Genomic DNA, 8,930 nt, shown 5'->3' on the forward strand with positions numbered 1-8,930 from the left:
GTATGTATGAATTAAGGTAATAAAACTTAGCTAATATAGCCTTAACTAATAAATGAATTAAGGAAAAATGGCTAATAAAAAAAGATTAGATAGTTATTAGTTATAATTGAGGTGTTATAAGGTTGGGGTGTGCTTTAGGTGATTTTATGCTGGAGAGTCACTTCGGTGACTAATGTGTCGCTTTGGATTCAGATCGGTCTGTTCCGGTCGGGTTTGGGGTGTCACAAATGAAGTGATCACATCAAACTCCATAGCCCCAGGAACTCTTCTACTAGTCCCTACTCTTGCAGTTGGATAGTGATAATCATTTCTAACTATCCTTTTTAGAATCTCATATGCCTCATTATACGATTTATCTAGCAAAGTGCCATTGGCATATGCATCAACTACCATTCTTGTATGTGCATTTAATCCATTGTAAAATATTTCCATCTGCGTCCAGTGTGGGAAACCATGCATCGGGCATTTTCTAATTAATTCCTTGAATCGTTCCCAAGCTTCAAACAATGTCTCATCCTCAGATTGCCGAAAAGAGGTCATATGATTCCTTAATTTGGCATTCACATTTGGAAGATTGTACCTTAACAAAAACCTCTGACAAATTTCAATCCAAGATGCCATCGTTCCTGACTGAAGCATTCAACCATACTCTGGCACGATCTCGCAATGAATAAGAAAATAGCTTGTGTCTCAGGGCATCTTCAGGAACACCCTATTGCCTGAATGAATAACAGATCTCTAAAATGAGTCTTAAATGCAATTATGGATCTTCAGTAGGTAATTCACTAAACTGTCCTACTATTAGTAGCATTTGAAACATCACTGGTTCAACTCAAAATGCCGAGCTTGAATATGTGGCCGGACAATCGCTAGATTCAAATCATCTAAGATTGGCACTACATATTCTCTAATGGGTCTATCTCTATCATCTATCACATGAAGAATATCAGTTTCCCTACCATTTAGATGTATTGGATCTTCTCTGCCTGGATCATTTCCAATCCTTACCATTTCTCACAATTCTTTTCTCCTTCTCCTCAAAGTTCTCTCAATTTCTGGGTTAAAAGAATACTTTTCATTCTTAGGAATAACTCTACTCATAAACTAGCAGCAAACCTGAAAAGGAATAAAAAACAACTAAGTAAACTAAAACCAACAAAATTAAATAGATAATAACAACCAAATTTCACCAAATTGCCGATCCCCGGCAACAGTACCAAAAAATTTTCGTGTGTGAATATGTAATGCGAACGTGCAAGTATACACGTCGAATCAAGTAATAAAGTGATAAGTGAGATCGTCTCCACAGGGATCAGAATGGATTAAATTGCTTGAGTTATCACTATAAACTATACTAATTAAGCTATAACAAAATGAACAAAATAACAATTTGATGAGGAGATATTAAGATCAAATACTGAATAAACTTCTGTGGCAAATCTACGAGACAAAGTTATGAGGATTTATGCTCTTGAAAAGGAAGGTTGGAATTACTCAAATTATATCGTTATAACATAATAATGCCATGGTAAGACCTTAACCAAATTACTGTTTAGAGTATAACTACTGTAGTCTGCTTTTTTCGAGGGCTAGACTTTAAGCTACCATTCCAAGACTTTGTATGTCTACAAGTCTCAAGAACGATACCTAACACTATCCTTCATTTCTCTGTATAGAACGTAGCTCTATGTCTAGAGTGCTATGAGTATTCATTTGTGTACTCGCTTGTATCATTCGATTATGATCCAACTCACTTAACCTTTTCAGAATTAAATCAAGTCTAAGAACATGCCATGCATTCATCTATGTCTAGAGCTTGCATGCATGTAATTAAGATAACCCAAATCAAATGAAATAATAGATCTACTCAAGATAATATCACAGTCATTAAAAGTAATAAAAATTCATCTAGTAATTCCAACATGATGAGATTAGCTTATGGGTTGGGAATTAAAATCCAAAACATCTGTAACACCCCAAACCTGACCTAAACATTGGGGGTGAATCTGGTGATGTCACATTGTAACACCTCTTACCCGTATCAACGCTGGAATAGGGTACGAGACATTACCAGAATAAATACACTTATAGACATATTAATCCGAGTTATAAAATTTTATCCAAATTAAAAATTTCCAATTGTTATTCTTGGGTCATTAATTAGGGTTTACTTGGCTAAATATACTCACAATCTTTCACTTCATCGTCGTATGAATTTATAAATTTTCACTTACTTGTTGAATTTGTCCTTAGTACCTGAATTGATCCGTATCATTACATATTCTCATATCGTCAAATTTTCCTTTTTAACTATTGTAGTATATCAATAGTTCACTATCTGGTAAGCTAATTGTCACATACATACATTAACCATTCATCTCCCATACAGCTAACAAATTAGCTACAAAGATAGTACAAATTTTCTCTATTCGATATAAACCAAAACCTGTTATTTCTTTTCCAACAAACCTTACTAAATATACACTTTAGACTAACCCAAGTGTTTAACCATTCACCCATGACATAAATGTATTTTATCCATTATTGTCGAATATAGATATTCTTCACAAATCATAATTCACCTCACATAGTAACCGAATTAATTTTTATCATTTGTCAAATAGATTACAAAATAAGTTATATAACAAAATATAGATACATTTTAAACCACACAATTAAACAAATTTTCATGGCATTACATGATCATCACATATGTTCTTGACATTTCCATCACCTAAACCGAATTAATCAATGCAACTCAATAATATAATCATCCATACATCATTATTATCACACATATATATATCATGACTAAATTTCTTAAACATTTGATCATTTTCTTTTCAATACTGCAATAGCTCCTTTAGTACCAATACGTATTTACCATTCAATTTAACATTTACCGATTATAATCGGGCATATGACCATTTATACACAATTCATTCATACATTTTATTGTCCTCCTCCCCCTCTCCATCCCACATCCTTTATGTATATAGCATGCTTAAATAGCATATACATAATTTCACTATCCACTTATATTTAAATTTAAAGTTTTCTAGTCGCGTTATAGTCACTAAATTATTTTTATCTAGAGCTACAGAGATCAAAATTAAGTTCCATTAATTTTCCCAAAAACTAGACCCAGATATCTTCTTACCATAAAATTTTCAGAATTTTTGGTTTAGCCAATTATTACAGTTTATTCTTTAAACTTTCCTCTATTTCATTGCTCGACAGCTTTGACCCCTCTTCACTAAAATTTACTTAACTCTTTCTACAAAATTCAAACGATGTTCTTGTTTGTTCCTATTGAAAATAGACTCATTGAGAAGTTAAATAATGTATAATACAAGCCATAATTGTTTTTTTTACAATTTTTGGTGATTTTCCAAAGTTGGAATAGGTGATTTCGAAATCAATTCAACCCTGTCTCACTAAACTTCAAGTATTTCAAAATATATAACTCTTTTTCTTGCTCTGTTTATTTCATGTGAAAATACACTCATTCAGCTTCAATTTAATATATTATTCAGCCTCTAACTCAATTTCCACCATTTATGGTGATTTTTCAAAGTTGCACAACTGCTGTTGTTCAAAACTGTTTTATTTCTAAATTTACTCTTTTATAGTTTTCATATTTCATACCATCTTACACATGGGTCGATTAAGTATCAAACCCAATATTCCTCATATAATCTTCTCCATTTCATATGTACATTCACTTTTCCAATTTCCATGTTGAACACTCGGAATATTATCCGTTACTCGGTGGATTCAACACTTAGCAACCACCTTAAATTCAGTGATACGGGGAATCAACACATAGCAACCCCTTTCACAATCAAAGATACGGTGGAATCAACACTTAACAACCACCTTTATATTCAATGGTACGGGGAATCAGCACATAGCAACCCCTTTCACAATCAAATATACGGTGGAATCAGCACTTAGCAACCACCTTTAGAATCAATATTCGGGAATCAGCACTTAGCGACCCCTCGGGGAATTTGCACTTAGCGACCCCTTTTTATCCAATGTATTCCGATCTATTCCGAGTGTTCAATCAGAAACCTTGTTTTTTTAACATTTTACCACCTTTCTCAAACTTAACCACATTTTTTTTATAATCTACATCAAATATTTAATCTATATTCACTCAAATCTCAACAATATATTGAATAACATTAAAACAATGCATTAATTCACATACAAACTTACTTTGGTGCAACAATATAGAAATTTAGCAATTTAGTCTTTAATCTTTTCTTTTCTCCGATGAAGGTCGATTCCACTTCTTTCTTGAACTATAATAACACATTTAACTTATTTAACATGCACATTCATCAAAACAGTCCTTAACTCAAACTTTGGAAAAATTACAATTTTGCCCCTAAACTTTTGCATATTTACACTTTTTCCCCAAACCTCGGAAATTAAACTTCATCTCTTCTTCTTATGTTTTATGACATACTGAACATTTTTCGCTTCTATCGTAACATCAAATTCCCACTCTAACACTTACTTATGAACATTAGGTATTTTTACCGATTATGTCGTTTTACTCGTTTTTACTTAAAATCGCTTAGCAAAAGTTGTTTAACATAATTTCTAGCTTTATATTCTACCATAAAACATCAAAATAAACACATTTCACCTATGGGTATTTTCCAAATATAAACCCTAGGTTAAATTATTGCTAGAAATAGCTAAAACAAGTTACCGGGACTCCAAAAACATAAAGAACATTAAAAACGGGGCTTAGAATCACTTACCATGGAGCTTGGAAGCTTGAAAACCCTAACTATGGCTTCTCCCCTTTCTAAATTTGGCCTTAGCTTGAAGATGGACAAATTTTTGGCTATTTTGGCCTTTTTAATTCTTTTAATTACTAAATGACCAAAATGCCCCCAACATAAAAAAATCCTATTTCACTTATCTCTTGTCCATTTTTGTCCAACAAGTTAACCAATGGTCTAATTACCATTTAAGGACCTCCAATTTAAAATTTCATAGCAATTTAAAACCTCTAGCTTCTAGAACTCAACTTTTGCACTTTTTACAATTTAGTCATTTTGGCTAAATTGAGTGCCCAAACGTCGAAGTTTTTGAACGAATTTTTTACGAAATCATTCCGTGAAATTGTAGACCATAAATTATAATAAAAAAATAAAATTTTTCTCGTCGAATTTGTGGTCCCAAAACCACTGTTTCGACTAGATCTAAAACTGGGCTGTTACAATATCAACATCATTCAACATCATCTTCCATAGTTTAAAAATCAAAGAAATCAATTAACAGAATAAAGGTAGAATTGTAGGAAACTTTCGCCACTCCAGCTTTAACTTTGATGCTACCAAATTGTGCACAACCCAAGGTTGAATGCGTCGTCCCCTTCTTTGCGTCTCTGCTCTGTTCTTAAGCTGCTACCCTCTTCCCTTTTTTTCTCTAAAATTTCCATAAGATTTTTCTGGAGAGAAAAAATTACCCTTCTTTTCTTTCTGTTCCTTCTTTTATAGGGTAGCTCCCTCCTTTTTCAGGACATACATTTGCTTCCTCTTTTTCACGTAAATTTATCTAGTCCACGTACATCTGTCTGAGAGTGACGAGGATTGAGTGCTACACCAGCATCTTTTTGGAACTTTCATGGCCATATTTCACTTTCTCCATTCCCTTCCTCCTTTTTCTCATTCTTTTTGTCCTTCTTGCACCTGCAGCATACAACAACCAATTGCTTTCTTCCCAACAATAAAAGTAGCATATAATGACATTCAAGGCACAATCCAACTTTATTATGCAATATTCTAATAATAACCTAGAATTGCAAATATATTCACTGAAGTACAGGCAATTCATCAAGTTTAGAGGCTTGAGATATAACTCTTTTCAAGAGTTATCAGTCACATTCCATGTTTTAAACATTTTCTGTTAAATTGAGAACAAGGAAGTGAAATGGCCTAGTTGATATCTTTTAACTTTGGAAAACTCAAGTATTGTGAGTGTTTTTAGGGAAAACATCGCAGCGGACAAATTCCTATATCTAAAACTCAATTATTGTTTTGAAAACGTAGGTTAAACATACATCTCATAAAATATTGTTTTGTGAGCAGATAGTGTCGAGTTTCGAAAACATAGTAAAAATTTTGAAATCGCCCTTATTGGATTTAATTTGTCACTTTTATTGAAAAATCTGTCGTAAATTATGTTTTTTCCAAATCATTTAAATGATAGTTTTAAAACATAACCCATGCAGAAAAATCCCATGTAAAAATCCAAAATCCAAAACCAACGTCCAAACCAAAGTCCATAGTAAATAAACACAACCCAATATATCAAATGCCAATAATAATAATTTTTTTTGAAAAATGACCGAGAGTGCCTCTGTAGTCGAGCCCATCCTAACTTTGACTATCTAAAAAAATCAGAATTTAAAGGGGTAAGCTTTATAAGCCCAATGTGGGTTACTAATAATAATAACGACATAATTTAATTCATAGCAATCATCAATTTATTCAGATCATATCATAAGAAATATTCATTCACAAAATCAGATATGGCAGAATGCATAATGACGATGTCAATGCAATGCTTTTTAGAAAACAATGGAAATTTTTAGAAAAAGAGACCCTACCTAACTCCGCTACACACCACAAGAGTTCCTTAGAACTCGTCCATCCATTAATCACACCAATATTGTGGTCTAGCCACCAGGTAATGTAGTCATGCTGCTAGAAACAAATTAATGTGGTCGAGCCACTAGATATTACAGATTTACTTCCATATATAGAATGTTGTGGACAAGCCACCAGATAATGCAGATTTACTGCCAAATACTTCCTTCGTACATAATTTTCCCAACCCCATGTGTTTGTTATGGTATACAGAACAAATTTTCAATAGCATGCTTTACATGAGATTTAGAATCAGAAATATAACATGCTTAACATGCGAATCAGATCTCAGAATATTTTATCACAATCGCATGCTTAATCATGCAAATCGAAATCAAAATATACCATTCTTAACATGCGAATCAATAGATAAGAATAATAGCATATAATATTTTCATACAAATTAGAACACTGATAATCATATTTCCACATCACATGTACATACAATTTCATTAGCCATAAATCACATGACATGAATAATAAGAATCACATAATAAAATATTTTCTTGAAATAACCCAAATCCATATTATCATCATAGATCTTAAAGTTTCGAGAATACTTACTTGATATATTCATTTATCGGGTTTTACAAATCTTTATGAATACATTCATATTCACCCATTATCACATTTTCAAGAATCATGTAAATGAGTATTATACTCATATTATTAGTAATATTATTATTAAACCAATATCATCCATTATTATTATTAAGAGAAAATCCCCACACCTTATAGATCCAATTGGTAAATCCCGATTCCACTTCAAAAAGGGGAGTTCGATTCCTTGAGTCACTACGGTATCAACCAAATACTTATGTTAGTACGAATTTAATAAATAATTAAACAATCCCTTTATTAAAAACGATTGTGATATGATAATACTTATTTATAATTGAAACCTTGTTAAAAATCTTCATAATATGAAATGTTAAGAATACACTATATATTCAAAAAGGGATGCTAAATCCATAAAAAGGGTGGATACCCAAGTAAGTACCTCGAACTGATCGTTTAATGATAGTATGTGTTAATTGACGTGATTTGATGACTGTCATGAAATTATGTGCATATTCACATTTCTCATGATGTGTGATATGATGGCATTATATGATAGACATAATATATAAATCATGCCACTGATATTGAAATTGAGATTTGATTCGCATGCCAAACATGCCCTACATGATATTATATGATTTGCATGTTTCAACATGCCCAATGTGACAAGTATATCTTCAAATGAGCAAAATGTATATATATGTTCATGAGCAAAATGTATATATATGTTCATTATGACCATATCACATGCATGGGGTGGGATATTGTAAGGAGGAATAATTAGTGGCTTCATCTACAACCTACATGGCAGCTTGTCTGCGAATATTGGTGGTTTCATACACATTGGAGTGTTTGGATGGGTGAGTTTTGGGGAACTCTTTTTAGAGTGTAGCGATAATGGGTAGGATGTTTTATAAAAACTTAAATAATTGTTTTACAAAATTGCATTGCCATGATCATGTGCATCAAATTTGATTATGTTGTATGATGAGTATGTGTTTACTATTATATAAATAATTGTTATCTAACTTGTTATAAGACCCACTTTGGGCTTTAAAAGCTCAGCCCATTAGTTTTACAACCTTTCATGTAATACACGGACTTAGGGCTTCGACTCAGCATTTGGAGGAGCCTCTCCATTGGATGTTTATAATAATGGGTTTATGAACTATTTTTGGATGTTATTTTGGACTATGGGAAATTGGACTTTATGATTGGGTTGTTTCTTTATTTTACCTTTTTAAACTACCATGCATGCATGATTGATGAGTTCACAAATATTTTTAATTATTGAAATCTTTTAGATTATTTATGACTTTTTCTTGCTTTTAAATAAGCTTATAAATTTGTGTTTTTTTCTAAATATTTTCAAAAGCCCATTGCGAAAGATTTTTATCAATATCATTTTAAAGAAACTATTAAAATATTACAAAACCGTTGCTCAAATGATTTAATACAATATTTTGATATGATAATAAACTTCTCAAATATTAATGTTTTAATAATTATTTTCTAAAAACAAAATCAGTCGATATTTAAATTTAGGGATTTTCGTAAAAACAACTACAACCTAGTTGCATTCAACAAGTAAGTGTTTTCAATGATTTTAGTGTGACTTCCGAGATTCGGCCCTAAGGTCTAGGCCGCGTTTGGGGTGTTGCACAGAGAGCCTTTGCAATTAATGTGTTCTGTAAT

The 8,930-nt window shown here is 32.1% G+C and overlaps 1 non-coding gene across 1 annotated transcript; it reads left to right on the top strand.

The window, feature by feature from the left end:
• The first annotated feature begins 448 nt into the window (after positions 1-448).
• Positions 449-555, top strand: LOC128035722 (small nucleolar RNA R71). The gene has a single exon (XR_008192273.1). It is a non-coding gene; the product is annotated as a small nucleolar RNA R71 (small nucleolar RNA).
• The last annotated feature ends 8,375 nt before the right edge of the window (positions 556-8,930 follow it).

This window comes from Gossypium raimondii, chromosome 12 (assembly GCF_025698545.1).
Source record: "Gossypium raimondii isolate GPD5lz chromosome 12, ASM2569854v1, whole genome shotgun sequence".
NCBI classification, from domain to species: Eukaryota; Viridiplantae; Streptophyta; class Magnoliopsida; order Malvales; family Malvaceae; genus Gossypium; species Gossypium raimondii.